General features: G+C 41.5%; 1 protein-coding gene and 1 pseudogene across 2 annotated transcripts in view; one reads left to right on the plus strand and one right to left on the minus strand.

Moving 5' to 3' along the window:
* CERS6 (ceramide synthase 6) overlaps positions 1-19,054 on the plus strand; it is a 347,509-nt gene that overhangs the window by 309,088 nt on the left and 19,367 nt on the right. The window lies entirely within an intron of this gene.
* On the minus strand, positions 1,413-1,556 carry LOC136379281 (small nucleolar RNA SNORA48; annotated as a pseudogene).

Consider the following 19,054-nt stretch of genomic DNA (forward strand, 5'->3'; position numbering starts at 1 on the left):
CTGCTGAGTGGTGGAGTCACACGCCTCCCAAGAGTCAAATGATTGTCTGCAAACCTTTTATGCCCGTTTTATGTGTTTCATTACTCATTATAATGAAATGTTAAATAACATTAACATATAAGTGTAGAATCAAAATGGTTTTTTATGAAACTATAAAAATTAAGTAAAAGCTAAAAACTATCTAAAAATTGCTATTTAATTAAGTATAGATGAAACAACTATAAAAGACAAGGAGGAAAATCCTAAAAATCCAGAAGGCATCTATAGTCATATCGCTTCCAAGTGGCTTTAAGTTTTTGCTCTACTTTAAAGAAGCCCAAAGTAGAAATTGTAGACTCTGCAGTTTAAGATTAGTATATGCAAGAAAGGTCAACCAGAGAACCCGTATTCCAAAGGAAAACCCTTGGCCCTATATCAAAACAACTGTTGATTGAAAGTGTGCACACACTGTATCTTTAAGGTATATATGTATCATTTTAATTGTCTTCTTTAAACTACTTTTTCAATTACTAAAACTACTATTATTCCCAATTGAATCAGATAATAACGACAAGTATATAGAGTGCATGTATAGAATGTCATTGAGTTCACGTCAGCCAAGCATATGGTAAGCTATTTCCCAATAGTCTGGAGACTAATTGTTTCTCAGAATAACCACCTAAATGAAATAATGTGGAAACACCATTGGACTAGGAATTAAGAATCCTGTTCAAATTTTTATTTTGATACTAATTTACTCTTGGTGAACTTGATCAAATCACTACTCTTCTCCCTACTGTTGCTACCTCCACAGCTAGTGAGTATACTGAAGCCTTCTTTGACAGAGTTTGTGTGTGTATCAAATGAACATGCATATAAAATTACCTTGAGAAGTTTAAAGCATTATACAGCACTGTTTCTAGCTCATTTGAAATGATGGTTCATATATGTAGTTGAGGACATTATCAGATATGAGGCAGAGGAGGATTCTTTGAGGGAATAAGGCTTACGTCAAGAAAAGATCTTTATTCAAAATAGAACAGGGAACATTATGAGTGATTCAGCTGCAGCATTTCATCAGAGGCCTGATAGCTGGAATTCTCCTTTCAGGTTTTCAGATTGAGATGATGCATGTGTAAAGGCAACTCTGATGTGCAGGTGGCAGCGTGAAGGCCGTGTCCCTAGTTCCTGACCCACCTCATAAGCTCCTTTACCTTCACCTTCTCCTGCCCTCAGGAGTCACCACAGAATTCTGTTAGGCTCTCTTGCCTCTGTTCCTTGTTGGGTAAATGTGTTGGGATCCTTGTGGAGATCTGACTTTATGCTTGGGTGAATTAGTCTAGAATTTATGCTAAGGTTATTAGTTGGTGGTTGTACCATCTTTCTTTCTTTCTTTCTTTCTTTTTTTTTTTCTTTTCTCTCTTTTTTTTTTCTTTTGTGCCCCAGGCATGAAACAGCTCTGGCCACCAACACAGGCATCAAGCTAGGATGAACTAGGGCTGAACATCTGCTTTGCCCCTGACTGATAAAAGAGCAACACCACCAATCAGGTGCTTCCTTGTCCATTGCTAGGGGCTGTACCATCTCTTTCTACCACTGTTTTTCCGCTGCCTGTGAAGAGCAATGCTTCCTGTGTCTTTGTACATTGACCTCTTCTTGACCTGAGAGCATGGCAGCCTCTTAAGAGGCAAAAGCAATTGTGACAGAGACCAGACTGAGTAATGGGATGACAGCCTCTTCCATTAGAGCTGTATTCACTATGAATGTGTCTGTAATCAATAAGAGGGTTGGAGGAAAAACACAATGAAAACCTTTTAAGACCGGTTCAATTAAGAGCCTCCCAGGAGAGACTGAGTACCAATAATGGAAAATTCAACATTAGGCTAACAGAAAGACAATTCATCTCATAAATGTCCTTTTTCCTCTACTGTGTAAGAAAAAAAATTCTTCAGTGACGTTTTGAAAAAAAAAATGTTTTTAAAGAACTACCTCTTTCAAATTTTTTAATACCAGTATTCATAGGAAATTTATTAGGGGGGATGTGAGATTATAAAATGAACTGTTGCAGTGTCCAAAACCAGTTATTTAGATATGCAGTTGAAATCCAGCAGGAAATTATCTGGATTTGTGACCCTAGGCAAGGCTGAAAAAGGAAGAATGGCTGTCAAGCTTGATATGGTAGTTTGGATGCCAATTACTTTGTTCTTTACCTTATATGTGTGTAAGAGAATATAATATGCAACCCTGTTCCAAAAACTGAATTCAATATGAAGCAACATTCAGGGAAAGAGTTGTTTTTCTTTGCCCTAGAGGTAGCATTGGAATAATTGGCCAGCCTGTGTACCATTTATTAAGAACTCTGAGCAGTTTGCAGGGAAATATCCAGTAAGATCCATTTCTGCAACAGGATCAAAATGAGCTCAAGAGACTAATGTAGATATTGTTTACAGGTGTGCTAATGGCACTGTGGCTAGGTTTTTAAAAAAAGACTTTGAAATATATATAGGTTAAAATGGTCTCAGGGATTAGTTTCAAAATAATCCAGGGTAGGCCCTGGCCGATTGGCTCAGTGGTAGAGCGTCAGCCTGGCCTGCAGGAGTCCCGGGTTCGATTCCCGGCCAGGGTACACAGGAGAAGCGCCCATCTGCTTCTCCACCCCTCCCTCTCTCCTTCCTCTCTGTCTCTCTCTTCCCCTCCCACAGCTGAGGCTCCATTGGAGCAAAGTTGGCCCAGGCGCTGGGATGGCTCTATGGCCTCTGCCTCAGGCGCTAGAATGGCTCTGGTCACAACAGAGCAGCGCCCCAGATGGGCAGAGCATCGGCCCCTGGTGGGCGTGCGGGGTGGATCCCAGTCGTGCGCATGCGGGAGTCTGACTGCCTCCTCATTTCCAACTTCAAAAAAATACAAAAAATAATAATAATAATAATAAAAAAATAATCCAGGGTAAACAGGGAGGGAAATATAGATGATAATACATTGACCGTGAATTGATCACTGTTGAAGCTGATGATGAGTATATTGAGGTGGTGCGGTTATTATACTATTTTCTTTACCCTTCATTTTCAGTAATAGTGGTTAAAAAACAAATTATGAAATTTAGTTTTATTATACAGTGTGTCCGTAAAGTCATTGTGCACTTTTGACCGGTCACAGGAAAGCAACAAAAGACGATAGAAATGTGAAATCTGCACCAAATAAAAGGAAAACTCTCCCAGTTTCATACCTATTCAGTGCAGTTTGATGTGGGCTCATGCACAGATTTTTTAGGGCTCCTTGGGTAGCTATCCCGTATAGCCTCTACAGACTCGTCACTGACTGATGGCCTACCAGAACGGGCTTTCTCCACCAAACTGCCGGTTTACTTCAACTGCTTATCCCACCGAGTAATGTTATTCCTATGTGGTGGCGCTTCATTATAAACGCGCCGATATTCACGTTGCACTTTGGTCATGGATTCAAATTTAGCGAGCCACAGAACACACTGAACTTTCTTCTGTACTGTCCACATCTCGACTGGCATGGCCGTGGGCTGCTCCGCTGTATACACGGTGTTACGTCATGCGCACATGCTGCCACATCATCCTACAGAAACTGGGAGGGTTTTCCTTTTATTTGGTGCAGATTTCATATTTCTATCATCTTTTGTTGCTTTCCCGTGACCGGTCAAAAGTGCACTATGACTTTACGGACATACTATATATATACAGAATGAGAAACTCATATGATGAATTCTTTGACTTAAGATGGGATTGTTTCTGTGACAAATAAAGTTGGGTATGGAAGTCAAAACGTTGCTTTCTGCTCACAAGTATTTGCACAGAGCTCATTAAATCTCACAAACAAGAACAGATATGAGTCAGTTTTGCTCTGCCATGCAGTACTGACAGATGGTATGAAAAATTTGAATGACCGATGGTGGTGACTATTAAACAATAAACAGTGGCAGCTTATTAAGAACCAAAAAAAAAGTAGATCCTTTTGTTTCTGTTGATGCATCTAAATTATCCCTTTTTTATATAATTAATACTTTAATATTATGATAAGTGTGCTCTGCTAAGACGATGGAAGTGTAGAACTTCAGAAAATTTTAAACTCGAGCTTAAGATTCACTATTGTTTCTCAGAATAGAACTTGAATGTATTAAACAAATAATCCCGAGGGGTAGACTTTGAAATAAGCATAAGACAGAATATTATAATTTAGAATATGCATCACAGGTGTTTTAATAAGCTATGGATCAAAGAAAACTTCATGAGGTTCTGTTTTTTTAACCAAGTGTAAAATATCAAAGGCTTGCTCAGGCTCAGGGCTACCCACCAGGGACACAGACATGCATATGATGACCTTCCGTAAGGAGCTTGCAGTCCAACTCTGACGTTGGACTAGTCTACCCACAGAGGGCAGCCACAAGTAGCCAACAGAGGTGCACAGTTTTACAGCAGGGGCACAGTGGAAGGTTTAATTGATTCTGATTAGGGACACAAGGATGGTTTCCCTGAGAAAGTGACATTTGAGCTGGGCTTGAGGAATGAATATGTAGGAAATGGGAGGACGGACAGGCCATCTTAAGTAACACCATATGCTAAAGCAAAGAGAGAAAAACACTATGAAATGGAATAGAATTATTCAGAGGATAGGTTCCAAGGTTAGATCATACGGTAAAAATTGAGTATTTATCTGTAAATTGACCATGCATACAATAAGATAGTCTCATTATAAAAGGTAAGTAAGTCCCTGGCCGGTTGGGGTAGAGTGTCAGCCCTGCCAGGGCACACAGGAGAAGCGCCCATCTGCTTCTCGACCCCTCCCCCTCTCCTTCCTCTCTGTCTCTCTCTGCCCCTCCCACAGCCAAGGCTCCATTGGAGCAAAGATGGCCCGGGCGCTGGGGATGGCTCCATGGCCTCTGCCTCAGGTGCTGGAATGGCTCTGGTTGTAGCAGAGTGACCCCCCAGATGGGCAGAGCATCGCCCCCTGGTGGGCATACCGGGTGGATCCCGGTCAGGCACCTGCGAGAGTCTGTCTGTCTCCCCACTTCTCACTTCAGAAAAATACAAAAAGGAAAAAAAAGGCAAGTAAGGAACAAACTGAGGCTGTCCAATGGTACAAAAAATATTCATGTCACATAACTAGTAAGTTGGAAAATGGCAGTTGGATTCTCCTACATTATTTAAATTAGTTTTTCTTTTGTTTTCATAATTTTATTTTATTTTAGCTAAGCACAAATAGTTGAATCCTCAATTTTATACTATTTAATGCAACTGAGTCTACTGTCTAGTGAGGTATAAAGAGAATGGGAAGGAATGTAGGAGAGAAGATGAGTTTGGAAGAGCCAACATTTAGAGAGCAGTGCCTTAAACTCTCCAGGACAAATTAGGATCTGATTTTGAAAAGTCCAATATGGCAGAAAAAAGGGAGGGAAAGATCGGTGTTGTGTCCTTTTTCAAAAGTTAAGCATGTTTGGTGCCTGATGAAGGAAACCTTCCATGGATTTTTCAGTTACATACACAATGTTTAATAGCACTTCATGCAAAGTTGGTTCTCTACGGGAAAAAAATAAATATGGATCAAGAGCAATTTGAAGATAAAATGGAAAGGAATTGATTTTACTCTTTTTTTTTTAAAGATTTTATTTATTGACTATACCTAGAGAGGCGAGAGGAAGGGGAGTGAGAAGTATCACTTCATAGTTGCTTCATGTTAGTTGTCCATTGCTTGCTGATTGCTTGTCCTATGTGCTTTGACCAGGCAAGCCCAGGGTTTTGAACTGGCAACCTCAGCCACTTCGAGCCTGAGGGTTTTGAGCCAGGTCAACTCTGTATCCACTGTGCCACCACAGTCTAAGCTGCTTTTACTTTCTTAACTTTTTCCACGTAGCCTGAAATTTCTACATGATGCATACTGCTTTCAGAATTAGGAAATAATTAAAGCCATTCTAATTATGGAAAAAATTCTGTTTATCCTACAAATATTTGAAACTTGCAATTTGCCAAACACTTTAGTAGGTATTGAGACCGTAATGAAAAGCAAACATTTCCGTTCCTCCCCTTCTGAAGCTTTCAGTTAGAGAGCAGACATCAGTCACACTGTTACAATGGTGTGTATTGTGAAGATGTATTTGCTGCTGTGAGGATCCGGTTTATTCTGAGGGTCAGAGATTAGTTCCCTGCGGAGTGACTGGGGGCTAGCTTCCTCTTAAGAATGTGTTTGAGTTCACTTGGCCACTGGGTGCTCATGATCCACTTGGGACTTAAGAAAGTGTTTTGAAATTGTTCACAGTGACAGCCTACTTTTTAAAAATACACATCCTCTTAATTATCTGGATTATCACTTCCTGACCAAATACTGCCACATGATTTTATTGCTCTCATGGTGTTTTTGTTCATGAAAACCTTGGAATAAGGTCTCAGTGGGGGTCTAGTTAGACGCCTGTTACAGTAACTGCCTAGGCAGGAGTTGCTGGTGGTTTAACACAGAGCTGTCTCAGCTGTGGTAAATGGAAGTAAATGGATTCCAAAAGAATTTAGGAGATTGAAAGGGCATGTGACCACATTAGTTATAGAGGGGATGGATGAAGTTGATGGAGGTATAAAGGTTGACACCACAATTTTGATTTAAGTACCCCGATGAGGGCTAATGCCATTAACTGAGAAAGGAGATGGTGGTTAACATGATGGATTCTGGATAACCCTGTATGTGTTCAGTCCCGGCTCCGTCACTCTGTCTGCATGACTGTGTGAATTACCTGCTCACTCTAACCTACAAAATTTGGGGTTGGAAACAATAGTATATATCTGGAGTTATAATGCTTAATAACAGGAGTGGCAGTAGTGGTCTTATTTGCAGTAGGAATAGGTTTTGGGGAAAATGTGACTTTGGCTTTGGAGGTGCCTTATAAATAACCAAGAGGAGATGCCAAGCAGGCAATTATAGATAGATGGATACTCAGGTACATAGATAGATAGATAGATAGATAGATAGATAGATAGATAGATAGATAGATGATAGATAGATAATGGTTTTTACTGTGTGCTCATTTGTTTGATTAGAGCATGGTGGTAATGAGACCAAAGTTCCCGGAAATAAAGAAAATGGTTATTTCAGGACCACAGCCCCTGTCTCAGGCAGGCGCACTTTAAAGGTGTGTCACTACGCACATTCAAAGACTGTAAATATGACCTTGTCGCATTCAGGAGCAGCAATAATGGCATTCTAAGCATTGATCCTTGGTGCCAGGCGCATGTAAGTAATGTAGATGGCCCAGGGTTATACAGTTGGGATCTGAAGACATCAGTTTCAGCATGGTGTCTTTTTCAAGGGATGAGCATATTCTTGGCAGTTCCACAGTAATCAAGGGCCCGGCTTCAGTCAGAGCTTTAAAGAAAAAAATATGAGCTTTGACTTGACTGCCATTTGTCTTACTCTACAGGGGAAAAACAACTCATGGTGGATAATGATAAAAATGCCTAGAGTTAGCATTTTGTTGGTATTGCAATTTATTTCAGTCTGGGCTGTGATGGTGTTCACTTGAAAAGGCTTCCAGAGTCACTTTGTGTTGGCCTCAGTGTGAGGTTTCAGCCCCTCATTTCATTCCCCTGCCAACCATTCTAATAACTTTATTTTCAGGGGCCTAATGATCTCATTCTTTTTTCCATTGCGTGTCTAATGCTTTTGCTAAAACTAAAGTCTCGGCAGTAAGCAGGCCAAAAGCAATTATCATGGCACAATGCACTGACAAATTATGCCTATGAGTATAAATATTGCAAGGCAAGTGCAAGGAGCAGCCCTGTCTGTCTGTACTTGTAAATCGGTGTATCCAGCAGGAACGGTCTGTGGGCTGATGAAGGGAGGCCCATGCCTACCCTCAGTTTTCTTGGAATGGGGATTATATTATCTTATCAGCACCCAGGATACTATAGAGTTCATAGTGCCTGTGCAGATCCAAAGCAGGTCAAATGCACAGTCATTGTCCTCTTAACCTCTTGGTGCTTATGTTTTAAGGTGGGAGGCAATACAATCAGGGAGAAGTATCTATAATAAAATAGACACACATTAAAGGACAGGGAAGGGGACAGGTGCAGGAAACTGCCAGTGCCATCATCCTGAGGTGGGAACAGTGTTGGCTCTTCCTGGAACAGAAGGAAGCTTGATCAATAAGAGGGAGAAGATAGGAGTTAAGGTTAGAGAGGTCCAAATTAGGGACTTCTGTGAGCTTTGGGAGGTGTTTGGGACTTCATTCTAATTTCAGTGGGTGATGATTAGAAGGTTTAAAGAAGGAGAGTGAGTCTAAAGGTAATGATTATCCCTGAAACCTTTGAGCATCTCTGCTGCGGAGCAGAGGGACTGCTCCCTGCTGCCCCCGCGCCCTTCTCCTCGGGATGGCCACTTATTCCGGGCTTTGACTGCCTCTCCAGGCAGACTGATTTTTTTTTCACCTGAATCAATAGCTTAGGTGAGGAAGGGGTAGTTTTCCCCAGGGCTTCACTATTCTTAGGGCCGATCTAGCCCTCCCAGGTAGAGAAGAGGGTCAGTGACGGTGGCAGCTCAGGGTCCGTCTTTGTATTTGCCACCCTGATGGGGGGACACCCAGGTAGGGCGCAGAGATGGTGCACGACTCACTGGAGCCTTGTAAGAGTTGCTTTTCAAAAATCAATGTCAGTGTCTCCCCGAATACAGTCTCCTCTGGTGTTTTAAACACAATAAACCCAGTGATGTATCTTAGGAAACATGGCGACACTGATCAACTCTGAAGGAGACTATTTTTCTCAGGTAAAAAATCTAAGGCAAACATTTCTCTCTCTTTAGCAATGGTGGGTGTTAAGTTACCTTAGTTATCGTAGGGTGGGGATGAACTGCAGGCCTGACACTCCATGCTAGATTAGATACCTGACGGGCCACGACTAAGTATGTGCTCAGGACACAAGCAAAGAGGATAAAAGTGAAAAAAAAGATTTTGACAAGAGTGGACTTGATTCCCAATGTCAAAAAAAGAAAAAAAGAGCTTTGCAGGCATCTTTGACACTGTTACATGGTTAGGAATCATTTCTGATATGAATTACACGCGGGTGAGGAGAGGGCTCCGCCGTCCTTTGAGGCTCTGGGAGTCTCTGTGGCACTGTGGACACTCCCTCCTCTACCTCGGGCTTTCCTTATTGTCTGAATGGTTTGCAAACTCATGCTTCAGACTGTCTCTTCAAAAGATGCTTTCTGCCAGATGCTGGGAGGTTAAACATCAGCTTTGAGTGGCTCAGAGAAGGGTGAAGGAGAGCTGGGAAGAGTGGGGTCCTCCAGTGTCCCCGGGCTGGCCAGTTTAAAACCTCAAAAGTTGGAAATTCTGATTACTCAAAAAAAAAAAAAAGTGAGGGGGGAGGAGAACAGAATTTAAGACATTTCATGCAGAGCCTGGTAAATTTCAGGCACACACCATCATAAATGGCCTCTAACCATCATCATATCTACTGAGAGCAGTTACTCCGACTTGTCTAGAGTTTTTCAACAAAGAAAGGAAATACAAAACAAAAGAAAGAAGCCTACAGAAACTATTCTGCACATTGAAATTGTCTAAGACCTTCTTTTTTCTTTTTATTGAATTTATTAGGGTGACACTGCTTAACAAAATAATATAGGTTTCCGGTGCACAATTCTACACGTCTTCTGTACACTGGATTGTGTGTTCACCACCCCAAGTCAAGTCTGCTTCTATTACCATTTATCTCTATCATACCCTCCTAAACCTCCCCCTGTCCACCAACCCCAGGCCCCTTCCAGGACCTTTGAAAGATTCCATCATCTATCCTAGACTATACACCCAGTCCATTTAAATTTGAGTCTTTGGAGGCCGGTCACAGGCCTCAGCACTCTTAATGTTCCCCAGGGAAATCCAGTGAGCAGCCAGCTGGGAAATGTCCTCCTGCAGAGCATGCTTTCTGAAGCGCGTGGCACAAGGTGGGAGGTGGAGAAACCAGGTCTCTGAATTCTGCAGATTAAGGAGAACCAGTTTTACAGTGAAAAACACCATTTCACATAAAAGCTGATTTGGAATAATTTCAGTGGACATGTTATATATAGTGTGTACAAACTCTAGAAGTCACACGCATGTTTATAAGTTAACAAAAATATTTTCCCAAAAAAAGTGTGTGTGGAGCATCTGCTGTATGCTGGCTTCACCCAGACTCTGCACCATGACACCGGCAGCCCTAGGACCAGAGCGCAAAGGGGAGCCCATCTCTCTGTCATCATGTTCCACGTGTGACCTCAGTCTAAGGAAGATTGGATCAGCATAATGTGAGAGGCCCTTCTGGTCTCCTGGGATTTTCTTCTTAGACTTGTTATTTTAATGCCATCTGAGTGCCATGCTAAGGATACGTACTGGCGGGAATGCAAGCCTTAAACGCAGCCGCTGTGGCTCAGCCCCGGTCCCGCTCCACGTGTCCATTGTGGGCGTTCCTGGGGGTGTGCCGCCGGCACCCAACACTCAGCTTCGCCGCCTTCCCCTCAGAGGCGGGGCCCCAATAGCTGTTTGAAAGGGTGAAAGTTTTCTTATATAATCACCCTTGAAAATTCTCTTAAGTGTTTTCTCTAATTTTAAGAATAATATATACATTTGGAAAATAGTATAGAAAATGTTTTTATTTTAAATCCCTGGAATCAGAAGTAGCCAGTGCTAACATTGTGGAATATTTTTTTAATCACATTTTATTCATGTGTGGATAAAATGTTTGTACGTGTGAAAATTAGAGATCATATTACATACAATTTTTGATCTGATTTTCTTCACTTTTTATTAAATGGAGGGTTTTTCCCATGTCATTTAGATAGAAGACATGACTTTCATGTATGAGCAGCATTCTACCAGATAGATTGGCCTTTTTAACCATTTGGAGATTTTGTGCCATTAAAAATAATATTGCATGAACATTCTTGAACTTAAATTTGTTGGTAACTCATTTCTTAAAGACACAGATAGATAACTTCAAAGGTAAATTGATGAGGATAAAGAATCACTTTTAAATATTCATTACATGTGTGGCCAAATTTTCTATAAAGATCTCAACAATTTATACTCTGACCAGCCACATACGAGTGTCCCTTTGACTTTATTTTTGACAGCCGTGTTTCATCATCTTTTTAATGTACAATTGATGATTTGATAGTTTAAGTGTTATTTCTTTTAATTTGTTCATATGGACTTACTCAGACCCATGGAAGATGTGGAAGAACGCCACGAACACCCCCAGCCTCCTCACTTGCCTGTTGTTAGCAGCCTCAGTACCCGGTGAACATCTCCTACACACACGTTCGCAGGTCGTCTCAGAGGAGGCTGCAGACATCACGGCACTTCAGCCCCGTTCTCTGGCACGCGTGTCTTTTGTTTTAGTGTTGTATCCAGTGGATTATAAGTGCAGTGGGACATTTCACCCAGGTTTTTATAAGCCATTTGTAGTTCTTCTGTGAACTGTCTGTTCATAGCCTTTACCCACTGTTCCCTCGAGGAGGTGCTTCTTCCCTCAGCATCTCTGATGTGTGAGTGAAAGCTGCATCAGATGCCACCTGAAGGCCGCCTACCCCTGACAAGGCACTAGACCCTGTCCACTCAGGTCACAAAGGGTGCGTGTGACATTTCCTCGATGACTCAAGGTATGGCCTTGGTTATTGCTATTTGTGTCAGAGAGAGCAGAAATCTTATATTCAGCTTCTTGACTGTAAACATTCTATTCATGATCAGGGGTTGTTGGAGAGAAGTAATTGAGGTTGAATGGATAAGTGCAGTTAAACACACAACTAGCAGAAGTAGAGTGAATGTCTTGTCCTGTCAGTTAGATGATGATGATGATGATTATTATTATTTTTCTTTTTGGATGAAACCCACAGGATACTCTGTCAACTGTCCTTGGCTATTTGAAGATGAGTTGTACCAAATAAAACTGCCATCCCTAGAGCTGTTTGAAGTGGGGATTTTTGCAAAAGAGCCCATTGCCCCTAGCTCCTGAACCCACATGCCCTCCCCACGCAGCTGCTGCCGCATTACTGCCCTCCTTCTCTCCACAGCAGCGTGCATTCCCTTTCTCCCCCAGTACATTGTCTGAATGTGCACCTGCCCTGAGTCTGCGGCAGGTGGTCCCACCACACGGGCCGGCAGTTAGAATTCAAGGAAGCTTTCAAGTTTCAGGCCCTGAGCTTGACACAGGGGCGTCCCTCCTCTAAGTTCCAAAGCACCCTTTGGTCTTGTGGCTCCCTTTTCATCCCTGTAATTAGAAAGGGGGTGGCATGAAATGCCACGCTGAGTCTGTGCGAGGCCTGGCCTTGGTTCAAGGTGCAGACATGCTCAGGGTCTCCCGGAGAGGATCTGCTGTCTCTCTTCCTCCTCTCTGCCCTTTGCCCATCCCTCCTTTCTTCCCTTTCCTTTCCCTCAACTCACTCTTTTCATCTCCACTCTTTTCCTCTTCCCCCTGCCCTTCGAGACAGGATTATAGGGATTTTACCATAGTTTCCACAGGCTGTGCCTTGTATCTTGCAAAATACATTTTTTTTCACAAAAATCATAAAATAAAATAACAGAAGGAGAGTACAAACCAGGCAAGTCTTACAGGTCTTAGGCCAGTGTTTGAGCTCTAAATATTGGGAACTCTGACAAAAACAGCTCCAAACATGCCAGCAAATGCGCATTGCAGGGACAGACGTGATCACCTGTGCTTCTGCTGTGTAAGCTGAGCCCCTACCCTCTCCGAATTCCCAGACTCCTAGTCATGAATGAATCTGGAGAGTGGCCTCCTTTGTTCAAATGGAATCAAAGCGTCTGTTTCTGGAGTGAGCAATGCGAACAAGCCCGTTAGAGACAGGCAGCGACCTCACGACCACTGGTGCGCCCCGCTTTCCCCCGGGCAGTCCGGGAGCCATGCCAGCTCCCACTCACATAGGGGCCAGAGGGCCGCAGCTGATGCGACCACAGGCAAGTGTTGCCGGTGACGGTCTCCGCATCTGGAGCGGGCAGCTGGGACTTTGAGGAGAACCACATCCGGCCAAGCCAAGCTGCCCCTCTGGCTCTGCGACTCAGTAGAGGTGGCTTTTGGGAAAATCCATCTGTCTCTGCAAAAATCTGTTGTGCTGTTTGGCCCAGTTAAGACCTCTATTGATGTTTTCTTAGGGCGTGGCCATATATTATCACTCTCAGATGGTCTTCTCAAATTTTAACTTAAACTACTAGCAACTTATGTGATCATATATATAGTATAGATAAATATTATAGAAATTTTGTAGAACATGGAAAAATGAAGAAGAAAAAATATATCCCATCCCATAGTTCTGATATAACCTCTGTTCATAGTTTTATGTCTTTGTTTCTAACATTTTATATACTTTAAAATTACATCTCTTTCTTTACAAAATGAGATCTTTCTGCACATATTGTTTATAGCTCTGGTTTTCTCATTTAACATTGTATTGTAAGCCTGTCCTCGTTTTATTAGTCTTCTATAACATAATTATATTGGCTGCAGAGTATTCCATCTTATGAAAAAGTCATTGTTTACAGTTCCCTATTTTTGGACATTATTTAGGATTTTCCAGTGGTTGGCTATTATAAAATTTATATGAATATCCTTGTGTCTAAATCTTCATAAATTCCTTATTACTTCCTTAAGACAAATGTTTGGAATAAGAATCACAAGCTCAGCGAATATCACATCTTGATACATATTATAACGTTACCCACCAAATAGAATGTACTAATTTATACCCAATTCCAGCTCCTCAACTAGATTAGATTAGTTTTTTGTGCCCACTAGTCTATATCCCCCACAGTATTGTCCATATAGCACAAATTTAATAAAAATAAAATTAATTCCACATACATTTCTTGGGTACCAAACAATTAACCATGCTCTCCTTTCTACCTTTGCTTGCTTTCATGTTATATATGCAAAAGATAGTGTGTGTCACTGGTCTAAATATTGATGATAGTTGTGACCCTGATCAAAAGCCTATTACCTCAGAGCTGATACTAATGGCCAATCTAAGTGTGAGATCATGGCAGTAAGTGTCAGAGTAAGAAAAGCTGGGGGCTGAGCCCTGGCCAGGTGGTCCAGTGGGTAAAGCATTGTTTTGGCATGCCAAGGTTGTAGGTTTGACTCCCGGTCAGGACACATACAAGAAGCAATCAATGAGTACACAACTAAATAGAACAACTAGATGGCACAAGTTGATGCTTCTCTCTCTCACTCTCTCCTTTCCCCTCTCTCTCTTAAATTAATAAAAAAATTAAAAAAAAAAAAAGAATCTGGCTGAGGGCCAGAATAAGGACTGAAACTTCTCATTTACTACAAAACTAACAACCCATTCTTACAAATGACTCAAACGCCTTTCTTGAAGAGAAAAGAATTGAGGATGTGGTTTAGGATGCGATTGCCATCATCCAGGTCCTGTACTAGAACCCAGAGCACTGTTGGATGACAGAGAGGGCAAGCGGGTTGTAAACCCCTGTGTGACCCAGTGCCAAGTCAATCAGTAAATCTGAGCTTCTTTCTCACTAGGAATCTCATTCTTCCATTCATCCGTCTTCCCCACTGCTCTGCACCATTCTGGTGTACTTGTTTCCATGAACTGGGCAGTATTTTTAAAAAGAGGTATGTTCCTCAAAGATGCTATTTTTCTCTTTCGCTCTTGTTTCTGAGACCCTCAAGATCTGGGCAGTAGCCTCCTACCCACCATTCCCAAAGTCCCTCTCTGTACTGATGAAAACCACACCAAACACAGTTTCTATGAGATTCTTCCTAAATCAAGGCCTTAATCCAGTGCCCCCACCAATGCATCCCTACATTATCCAGGATTTCCCCTTGTTTTCCACTGTAAGTTCAAACTTCTCTTCCCGGGGAGAAAGACCTTCTACAAAATGATGCCAGTTAGCATTCCCCCTTTCACTGCTCCCTTCCAAGTGCCCAGTGCAACTATTCATGATTCCAGGTGTATACACTTTGCTTTTCCAGACTGCAGATACCTGTGCTCAGAATGCTAGCTTTGCCCAGAACACCTGTACTATTTCAGCTATTCTGCCTTAACAATCAATGTATTTGATTCTCCTCCACTTGCTCTTAACTCTTTGAGTATAGATACTGAGTCTTAATTATCTTAAAGTCCCTCTCAGGTGTATAGTTGCATTGGTTGGTGAGGGCGACCCAGATGCCTTGATAATTTTAGATGTCACTTTTGCATTCAGCATAAGTTAGTGTATTGGCCATAGGGAAGGGGGTGTCTGAAGAGTGTTGATTGTGCTTGACTCTATATGTATCCAGTGGCATCGAGTTTACATACAAACACACACACACACGCACTTTATGCCTCAAGCCTTGTGCACAGATTGAAAGTTAAAGAAAGCAACACAGTAAAACTGGTTGCTGATAGCTTTCAGCTTTGCTGGATTGAACAGGAATGAGAGCCAAGGGCTGGGGACTCTCACTTTCCTTGACAAGTCACACCCAGCCACATGTGTTCCTGACTGCCTGGATATATACAAAGGCCACTGGTGGGATATGAGCAAGGGGCTTAGCACACAGCTGGTGGCTGTACCAAACCCAAGCTGAGTGTTTCCTAAGAATCCCTGTAGCCATTGTAGTTTGCTATAAATGTCTGGCTGCTTCTGCTTTCTGTTGCAGTGTGCAGTGGAGACAGAGGATGCCGAGGTTTGCTCTCGTAGAGACAACACTTGTTCAAGGCCTTGTACCCTTCACTGGTTCTTTCCTAAAGATAGGATTCTATGCTTTTATGCCTTGTATTCTACTTTCTTACTTTCCCCCATATTTCCAGAAGTAAAACAAAGCAAAGTGAAATCTTCCGTCTGGTTTTCTTGACATTAGTTGTCTGGTTATTAATATTAGAGAAAGGAATATGAATTACTTAAGAAGAATTCATCTGGCCTGACCAGGTGGTGGCGCGGTGGATAGAGCGTTGGACTGAGACGCAGAGGACCCAGGTTCAAGACTCCGAGGTCGCCAGCTTGAGTGCAGGTCACCAAGCTCGCTGGCTCAAGCACATATGAGTTACTCAGTCTGCTGAAGGCCCACAGTCAAGGCACATATGAGAAAGCAATCAATGAACAACTAAGGTGTTGCAACAAAAAACTGATGATTGATGCTTCTCATCTCTCTCTGTTCCTGACTATCTGTCCCTATCTATCCCTCTCTCTGGCTCTCTCTCTCTGTCTCTGTAAAAAAAAGAAAAAAGAATAATTTATCTGTACACATGAAGTATATATACATGGAAAATATAATCAGAAAACGTAAAATTTTAGGTAAACCTGAAAACATAAGAATTCATAAAGCTATTTGTATTAGCATTCAAAAAACTTTTAGTAATCATCTTAAGCCTTTATTTTGCAGATAAGAAAACATAGCCTTGGGGGAGAAAAAAAGACTCATACCAGTATAGTGTCCTCGAAGGCAGAAACTGAGCCTAGAATCCTGGTATTTTGGCGTTGAGTTCAAACATATTAGTACTGTGAGTTCTTACTGAGTAAGCTCACTCCCACCCAGACTCCCAAGAGTGTCTATTCTACAGAAACTGTTTCAATAATTAACATTATTTCAATTCTTTTTTAACCAGAATGCTATGATTATAAATATTTTTTGTTGGTCAATTGCCTTGTTACCATTCAATATATATAGTGGGGTTTTTTCACACTTTTAAAGCTTCACAAAACAAATTTTTCTTTTCTAAATCTCTATATTCACTCTCCTAGGGCTCCTCCATCCCTCTTTAATTTGTTTGTTTCCCTTGATTTTCAGCATCTTACAACTGTGTTTTATCAACTCAGACTACTCTAGAGAGGCAAGTCTTTATTAAAGACATGTTTACTGTTATTACCTGTCTTGTAGATAATAGCCAATCTAACAGGTGTGAGGTGGTATCTCATGGTTTTGATTTGCCTTTCTCTGATAGCTAGTGGAAATGAGCATTTTCTCATATATCTGTTGGCCATTTGTATGTCTTCTTGGGAGAAGTGTCTGTTCGTGTCCTCTCCCTATTTTTTAATTAGATTGTTTGCTTGTTTGTTGCTGAGTTTTGTGAGTTCTTTATATATTTTGGATATTAACCCCTTATCTGAGCTGTTGTTTGCAAATATCATCTCCCATTTAATTGGCTGCCTATTTGTTTTGTTGTCAGTTTCTTTTGCTGTGTAGAAGCTTCTTAGTTTGATATAGTCCGATTCATTTATATTTGTTTTTACTTCCCTTGCTTTTGGGGTCAAATTCATAAATTGTTCTCTATGGCCGAGGTCCATGAGTTCAGTACCTATGTTTTCTTCTATGTAATTTATTGTTTCAGGTCTTATATTTAGGTTTGATCCATTTTGAATTAATTCTTGTACAAGGGGACAAACTGTAGTCAAGATTCATTCTTTTGCATGTGGCTTTCCAATTTTTCTAGCACCATTTCTTGAAGCACTGTTGATGGGAATGTAAATTAGTACAACCATTATGGAAGAAAGTATGGCGGTTCCTTAAAAAAATTAAGAATAGAATTACCATATGACCCATTAACCCCTCTACTGGGTATATACCCACAAAACTCAAAAAACACTGGTACATAAAGACACATGCACCCCCATGTTTATCGCAGCATTATTCACAGTGACCAAGACATAGAAACAACCAAAGTGCCCTTAGATAGAGGGTTGGATAAAGAAGATGTGGTACATATATACAAAAGAATACTACTCAGCCATAAGAAATGATGACATAGTGACATTTACAACAACATGGAAGGACCTTGAGAACGTTATACTGAGTGAAATAAGTAAATCAGAAAAAGCTAAAAACTATATGATTCCACACATAGGTGGGACACAAAATTGAGACACATGGACATAGATAAATAAGAATGCAGTGGTTACCAGGAAGAGGGGAATGTGGGGAAGGAGAAAGGGAGTTGGGGGAAGGATATAAAGAGGGACAAATATAAGATGGCAAAGGATGGTTTGACTTTGGGTGATGGGTATGCAACATAATCAATTGATTGTCCAAATGATGTAGAGGTGTTTACCCAAAATCAAAGTACTCGTGTTTATCAATGTCATCCTGTTAAGTTTAATTTTCTAAATAATAATAAAAAAAAAGGACACATTTACTGGATCTCTCTTGCCAGCCGGAAGATAGGAAAGATAATGTGGTGCAGTGTCCCTCAGCTGCAGGCCTGTGATACATGTTCTCTTTGAAGTAACACTTTCAAAATTTCCAGGACATTTCTCTAAGACAGCAGTTTTCAACTGGTGTGCTGCAAGAATTTTTAAAACTTGCAATACCTGGCTATTTAGTTGGGGGCACTGACCTCTTTTCCCTTAGATTGTCAAGTAAAAAAATGACAGCAGCCAACACAATAGCCATCCAGTGTGAATGAATCAAAACTAAACTCATTTTTTTGTCAGATCAGCAAAAAATACATCTTTTGGTGTGCTGCAGAATTTTAGTAATTAGTTTATGTGTGCCATGAGACGAAAAAGGTTGAAAATCGCTGCTCAAGTAAAAGTGAAGATTGAACGATGAATATATTTAAATAAAACACAGAGATGAAAAAAAGTACTGGTAACCCTTCTCCGAGATAAGGTCAGCAGAATCCAATGATTGTGGCTCATTATTACATGTTTAGAAATGCCACACACAGAGCTAACTAGAGCAGAGACCTAAGACAACCAGGGCAGGAGACAGAGACTGTCCTCTTCCTTCCTTTCTCCCCACCCCTGCTTCCACCTTCTCTCTCCCCCTTCAGCAAAAAAGAGGAGTTGGTCTGGCTTAGTGTGGGGAGAACAGGAACACAGAGCAGGGAGTACCAAGCAGGCGGAGTTTCCCAGAGGGGCCGGAAGGTAACCCAGAGAGCCGAAGGAACTGTGGTCAATGCCTTAGAGTTGAGACATGAACTGAACATTAGACTAAAGAAGTCAGGAAGGACGGGGCAGGGGGACTGCCTTCCAGGAACAACAGATAGCAAACCTTTTGGACCTGCCAGCCTGCATGCGAGGTGACTGCATTTCTTAAAGGGCCAAAGGCTGTACATACACTAGTGGGGATATGTTTTTTTTCCTTTGAAATAT

The sequence above is a fragment of the Saccopteryx leptura genome, chromosome 7 (genome assembly GCF_036850995.1).
Source record: "Saccopteryx leptura isolate mSacLep1 chromosome 7, mSacLep1_pri_phased_curated, whole genome shotgun sequence".
Taxonomy (NCBI): Eukaryota; Metazoa; Chordata; class Mammalia; order Chiroptera; family Emballonuridae; genus Saccopteryx; species Saccopteryx leptura.